We start from the raw sequence: 7,906 nt of genomic DNA on the forward strand, positions 1-7,906 counted from the left end.
GGCAAAATCGACTCATCTATCAAATATCATCTAATATATTTAAAGACAGTTATAACTGGCATAAACCTACATGAATCTATTTGCTTTCCATAGGAATTTGTTTCAATAATATTGAAATTTCTCAAAGCAAGCCTTGGCTTACAACTTTTTGATGTGCAAATTGCAATATAAAGAGTTGCAATCGAACCTGTAATGTAAAATATTCGAAAGTAGGTTCGGATCTCCGTGCATGAAACACCAAAATGATAGAAAGTTGTTTCTACAATCCCCGAGTATATTTCTGCCATGAAAAAGCTTCTCCTAAAAAATATATTCCGTTCGGAGGCGGCTTAAAACTGTAGGTCTCTCCATTTGTGGAACAACATCAACACGCACTCCATTTGTCTGTTCGTATAAGTATACTGCAGCTGTCTAGTTTACAAATTATAAATCTTCCAAAAGAGTGATTAATTTTGCGCCACCTTGTATATACCTAGTTCGAATGCCTTTGGAACTGTAATTGTATAAGCTACAAAATAACTGATGAAATAACTCGTGAGATCCATAAAAAACGTGAAGAAATTCAAAGAAAACTAAAAAATTGCGTTACGCTTTGTGGTAGAACAACGAAAATTTGAGCAGACGAAATAGTTTGATAATCGGAGGATTCTGAGGGAGAAGTAGCAAAGCTTTGCTCCAACAATTGAAACGAGAACCCAGTCGCTAAGTAACGTTAGCTTACAGCAAGGGGAACTTTACAAAAACAAAAAAAAAATAGCACATCTCATGCCGTATCGCTTTTTGTATCGACTTCATAATTGATATTCGTAAATTATTTGAAGCTTAGGTAATAATAATAAAATAGTTAAACATACATAAATACAATGATTGAACCACCAGTGGCCAATGAACCTCCTACTAAAGTTTCTGCAGTCTTCACCATTTTCCTATTTATCCTTCGATACATTTACCTCCAAATCGGACTGCACGATCTATGGATCCAAAACTTTGGATGAATACTCCTCTTTTGACACAGAAAACTTACCTTTGTACAAAATCAATATTTACATATATAATTATTTATTTAATACCACTTGTAACAGAAGAGAGCGAAAAAGCGTTTTATTCGACAAAAACTTTTTGATTGAAATCTTATGCGATGAAAAGTTCTCCTAAAAAATACGCTTCCGATGAATTTGAGATCAGCTGCGATGACTAAAGGAGACAGCGAGTAACATACCATAAATGCTTCATAGGCTCACTGTTAGGTGACACCAAGGACGATAACTGATAGATCTAAACAGGCAGTTGGCAAAACCTACTATCGTTCCCACGACAGTCGGTTCTACGTTACCGGAACGACACGGATTTATATCCGGCCAAAGACTGTCACTTCAGCAGCATTCCCCATATATATATACGGGGAATGATTATGCTGCTACAACAATAACAACAATACCTACTACCTTAAATCATTGCATCTAACACCGCCTCCCATTTGGGTCACCAACATCAAACAAATGAAAAATCTTGTAAACACAGAAGTTATAAAATGATTTGCAAAAGCAAAAAGTTTATCCATTAGGTGTGCAACTAAGTTCTCGCTGTTTTTTTTTTTTTTTTGATGAAAATACCACTTTATTCTGAAAAAATGGTTAAATTGAATCATTGAAAGTATTTTCCATCGCTGGCTACTACTTTTCCCCATCTTTCTGGTAGTTCTCGTATACCGTCGCGGTAAAACTGTTCATCTTTTGAAGCTATCCACGTATCAAGCCATTTTTTGATGTCTTCATATGAATGGAACTGCTGGTCAGATAGACCATGTGCCATCGATCGGAACAGGTGATAATCGGACGGCGCAATATCTGGAGAATATGGCGGGTGGGGTAGGATTTCCCATTTCAGTGTTTCCAGGTAGGTTTTAACGGGTTTGGTAATGTGAGGCCGAGCGTTGTCATGCTGTAGAATCGCTATTTCATGCCTCTCCGCGTATTTCGGCCGCTTCTCGTGCAGTGCTCGGCTCAATCGCATCAATTGAAATCGATACCGATCCCCAGCGATGGTTTCGCTTGGTTTTAATAGTTCATAATAAATAACACCAACTTGGTCCCACCAAATACATAGCATAACCTGCGCAGCGTGAATATTCGGCCGAGGCGACGGCGTAAAAGCATGACCGGGCAGTCCCCATGACTTTCTTTTCTTTGGATTGCTGAAATGAATCCATTTTTCATCACCTCTCACGATGCGATGAAGAAAACCCTTCCTTTTTTAGCACTGGAGCAGTTGTTCACAATTGGAAATGGATTGGCGGGTAACTCCTAATACTGAAACAAGCTCTTCTTGCGTTTGATGCGGATCCTCATTGAGCAATGCCTCCAATTCAGCGTCTTCGAAGGGTTTTGGACTTCCTTCACGCGGACGGTCGTCAACATTAAAATCACCATCTTTGAAGCTACGGAACTAATTTCGGCACGTTGTTTCACTTAAAGCAGCACCTCCATAAACTTTTTGTAACTCTTGATGCGCTTCAGCCGCCGTTTTTTTCGAATGAAAGAGGAAAATCAACACTTCCCGCAAATGACGATTATTCGGCACAAAATCAGACATTTTCACAAAACCAAAAAGTATATACTACCAAAACAAAATCACTAATATGTCGAAGCAGTTTGTTTACCATATGTCTAAGCTTGGTTTATGACGTTTACGTTATGTTAAAATCGACTAACACACACTGCTGGCGGCATCTATTGACAAACAGCGGGAACTTAGTTGCGCACCTAATACTTTACTATATCGGGAAAATAGTTGACATTCGCATATGCTAACCATCTCAGGAAATCTGAGAGATCTAGGCCAGATATATGTAACTCTAGATCGTTCCTGTAACATAAATCTGACTAATATTGTCCCAAATGTTTTTTTCTGATAAGTCGGATTGCATGCGTCAATGCAAAAACAGCGGTATTTATTTATTTTTCTTTATTGTTCTTTATTTTTATTTAGTGCTGCTCAGTTATTAACACTTTTATCATTGCAAATAAATAAACTAAACTATAGCATAAACAGTTACACAAATACATATACATTTTACTTATAGATTAATTCATATGACATCGATAAAACAATTAAATTCTAATTCTAAATACATGGAAACTAATCTTCAACGGCTAGTTGTTCGGATGTACAGATTAGAGGAGCTTGTTTCAAAACAATTACCAACATACGAGTATGTATGTACATATATAGGGTGCATACGGTAGTTGAGGATATGCATATATGGGGTTATAACTTCCCGAAGCATTATTTTCTTCTTTTTTTTGCTATTTTTCGGATAACAATGGGGGAGTACAACTTAACTCGACAAATAAAGACACATGCAGCTAGCGTCGCTCTATGTGCAAATGACATCAATTTATATATCTTTATCTTTCTTAAGTGCGCCCGAGGAGGTTATTGCAGCTAATACAAATTGTATTGAATGATTTTATAGATATTTAGTAAGCTAATGTTGTCTAAAAAATTCGTGAAGTTTCATTAAATTTTTTTCAAAATGAAAGCTAATTATAGTATTACACTCGAATTGTCCTCAAATACTGTGCGCACCCTGTATATAGTAGATGAGGATAATCTTCTACAAATGAATCTAAAAATAAATAAAAAATAAATGCGTGTATGTGTACATTTGTCTTAAGAATTTTACTAATAACTAAGAAACAGGGACGGAAAATTGTCAATTTTTTCTTAGTTAATTGGCAAACCACTTTCGTTGTGATTTGCAATAGGGGTTTTTGAGCGGAAAGAGAAAAAAGTAAAACCAATGATATGAAACATAAAGCAAAGCTCTGGAAATAACCAATATTTTGAGTGAGAAACAAATTAAGTTAAATTAATTTCATTATTCGTAACGAAAAAACCCAAGCCTTATTAAAGTCGATCAATATTTTAAAGCAAAAGAGTAGAACCTCAATAATGATCATAATTCTTGAGCAAACAAATAATAGTCGAAAGGTAATTAATCGTTTTTTGAGTACAAAAACATACTTGTATTAATATTATTATTATTTGAGTATAAAAATAAAATATTTATAATATTATAAACTGATCGAGCGAGAAAAAATGTCTAAGCAAAATAATGAATAGGCGAAATAATGCATGAAAATCTGATTGAATGAGGAAAAACTTGCTAAAAATATGTAAATAATAATTGTTTTTTAACAAAACTCAATAAAAGTCGCAGAGTAATCTCAATAAAATTGATAACAAAAATTAGAATTCTTCTTTTACGTTTTGTTTTTTTGCTTAAGAGGTTAGGGGTAGTCAGAATTTTCAAAAAAATTTTTTTTTTTTTTTGCATTTTCTTAAAGTATAATATCTTAAAAATATTGTGTGAAAATTTGAAGTGAATCCGACAAATACTTTTCGAGTTATTCAACAATTAACAAAAGGCGCTCGGGCGCTCCGGAATCGATAGCAAAACTTTAAATGCGTTTTTCTCAAAACTATGTTTTTTAAACTGGTGATCACTGTAACATAAAAACCGCTTGCTAGATTTCAATAAAATTTATACTGCTTTTGAAAAACATAAAAAACTCGTGCCTGATCGAAGGATTTTTTTTCCAAAATTTCGATTTGAAATTTTGCTAAAGTCAAGTCGATGTATTAATTAAACATAAAGCAAAAAAAAAAATATTGAAAATCATCATTTTTTCGGGCCTCTGACTACCCCTAACCCTTTAACTCATAGAGATTAAATTCTTTTTAGTAGATATGCAACATTTCACATTTTGAATTGATATTTGGGAATTGTAAAATTCTTTAGATTTACATCAGAAATACATTTTTTTTTGTTCCTGGGCTTGTTAAGTCACCTTGTATGCGCAATAATAGAATAAAAGTGAGTTTCTTGAGAAAAATTGGCAACAGGCAGCTTTGAAAATGAAGTGTGCTCATGTATTGTATTTCGTATGATTAAGTAAGTAAGTAAGTTTTTCAAAACACTTTTATAACGTGGTATACAATAAATTTATTCTAAAATATAATATGATACATATAAATGATTGTAAAAAGGTTGGTTGTAAAGTGATTTGTATACAAACGTACATATATGTATATATAGTATATAAATTATTTTCAAAGTGGCCCAGCATAACAATCAAAGCCGAGTTGAGATTGAGTTACGGCAAGAGTATCTGCACTATACTTCACATGCAATCTTAAATTTGCCAATATGATTGAGGCGACAAAGGAACAGCGGCGCCTTGTTGTTGTTGTTTTAACAGCATAGTTAGCCCTGTCAGTGTAAGTATATCATCGGTCGTCTTCGTCTAGCTCATCTAGGGGTAGGCCCAGGAAACATGCTGTTTCGACAGGTTGGGTCCAGAGGGAGAGGGGGGTTAGATGAGTCTGATTGAGGGGGCATGTGAAGAGGTGGTTAGTGTCGTGCGGGGTACCTTCACATGCCGGACATGTGTTTGGTATGTCGGGGTCAATTCTGGATAAGTAGGAGTTTAACCTGCTACAATATCCAGAACGTAATTATGCCAATGTTACAAGAGTCTCACGGGGAAGCTGGAGCTCTTCATCTGCAATAGGTGGTGGTTGGACTCCGATTACGGCATTCACAGGACGGGAGTTCATGAAGGTGGTAACGGTCTCCCGGTGAATGTCGTTTATTGACTGTCTAAATACTGTCCGGTCCAGTAGGTTTCGGTCAGTTTTGTCCTGGAGTTCGTCAGCGTAGTCGAGGAGGTGTCTCCTGACGTGCCTGGGAGGCGGCTCAGGCTCAAGCAGGTGTCTGCAGGGGTGAAACCTGCGGTAACACCCCAGCAGGAACTGCTTGCTGAGCAATTTGTTGTGCTCCGCAACTGGGAGCATTTGTGCCTCGTTGTGTAGATGTTGTATGGGTGACATCAGGAGGCACCCGGTCGCTGTCCGAATGGCGGTATTTTGACATGTCTGAAGCTTTGTCCACTGCGAATCACTAGTACCAGGCGACCAGACAGGCGCAGCATAGTTTAGAACCGGCCGGCCAATTGCCTTAAATGTCGAAAGCAACAGTTCTTTGTCTTTGCCCCAAGTGCTGCCGGCCAGCGATTTGAGGACCTTGTTGCGATTTTGGACTTTAGTGGCAATTGCGGTTGTATGCGCAGAGAAGGAGAGCAAGCTGTCAAAGGTTACACCCAAAATTTTGGGGTTATTCACAGTCGGAATTGGTGTGTCGTCGACTTTTACCTTAAGGGACAGCTTGACCTCCTTTGTCCAGGTGGTGAAAAGGGTCGCCGTGGACTTGGTGGGGGAAAGTTGGAGATTCCTCGCAGTGAAAAAGCGAGAAAGGTCGGTGAGGTAGTTGTTCACTTTGGAACACAGGCCATCGATGTCATTGCCCGACGCCATTATCGTGCAATCGTCAGCGTATGAGATCAGGGAAACTCCCGCTGGTGGTTGGGGGAGCTTCGAGATGTAGAAGTTAAAAAGCAAGGGTGAAAGGACACCACCCTGCGGTACGCCTTGCTTAATCTTCCTCTGCTTTGACATTTGATCTCGAAAAATCACTGACGAGTGCCGACCACTCAGGTAGTTCGCGGACCACCTCTTCAGCCCTGGCGGGAGTGTCGACTGATAAATATCATCTAGTAGCGTGGAATGGCTGACTGTATCGAAAGCCTTCTTTAGGTCCAACGCTACTAGGACAGTCCTCTCGCAGGGGCGGTTTTGGTTAAGCCCGCGATTTATCTGGGCGTTTATGGCGGTGAGTGCCGTGGTGGTGCTGTGCACTCGTCGGAATCCGTGCTGGTGTGGAGCTGGGGCCAGGTGTGTCGTGTAGAGTGGGAGTAGGAGGGCTTCAAGTGTCTTCACTACTGGGGAAAGGAGAGTTATCGGCCGATAAGACTCCCCTTGGTTGGCGGGTTTCCCAGGTTTCAATAGTGGGACCACTCTCCCTGCTTTCCACTTGTCAGGGATGATGAGAGTGGCCAGAGACAAATTGAAGACCCTTGTGAGGTATCCTACTCCCAGGGGTCCCAGATGCTTCAGCATCAGCGCGTTTAGTCCGTCAGGGCCAATGGCTTTCGATGATTTCGGCGCCTCTGTTGCTCTGGTTGTTCTCCGATTTTGGTTGTTATTGCTTTACGCCAACTTATTTATTTAGACATATCAATTTCGCGTTTAGTTATTAGTATTATTTTTTTTATTTTACTTTAAAAAATGTTGTATACCTTTTGCCCGCTCGGCAGTTTGGCAACTGCTCTACACTTTATGCCTCCAAAAAGGGCTAGGCAAGCAGCGTAGATATAAAGTCTTCACATAATAAAAGTCACATTTAAAAATATGTAAAAGTGCACATATCGTGAAGTATGTGAAAGGAAATCTATAATTAAAGCTTTAATGCATGTACATAATGCATTTATTTACATATATATGTATATATACTCGTACATGCGGTCAGCGTCGAAAGAAAGTGTGCACAACATATTGAGAAGTTTTGAATATTCATTTATTATTTTTTTAATTTCAATAATTTTTTTATAAAAATATAGTTCTTACCACAACGAAAACTATATAATGCAAATTTCCACACTTTATATAAAATTTATAAAAATTCGACAAATTTTCATCAAAATTACAAACTTTTTAAACGGAATTTCTTTAAAAATTTTGAATATGCAATTTTGTACTCCATTGAACTTTGATATAATAAAGTGCAAGTTTTAAGTGGCTTAAAATTCGCATTGATTTCTCACAATTTTTTTTGCTGACGGTGTTGGGTGTTTTTCTCCATATCTTCTACACTATAAAGGGGAATGTCTGTACGTTGTCCGAGCATCACTACGAAACGACAACACCAAATGACGTAAATTTTTATACATTCATATTTTCACCCACTGAAGGTTATAGGCATGTTTTTATGATGGAACTCCCTTCC

This window comes from Anastrepha ludens, chromosome 5 (genome assembly GCF_028408465.1).
Source record: "Anastrepha ludens isolate Willacy chromosome 5, idAnaLude1.1, whole genome shotgun sequence".
In the NCBI taxonomy this organism is placed as follows: Eukaryota; Metazoa; Arthropoda; class Insecta; order Diptera; family Tephritidae; genus Anastrepha; species Anastrepha ludens.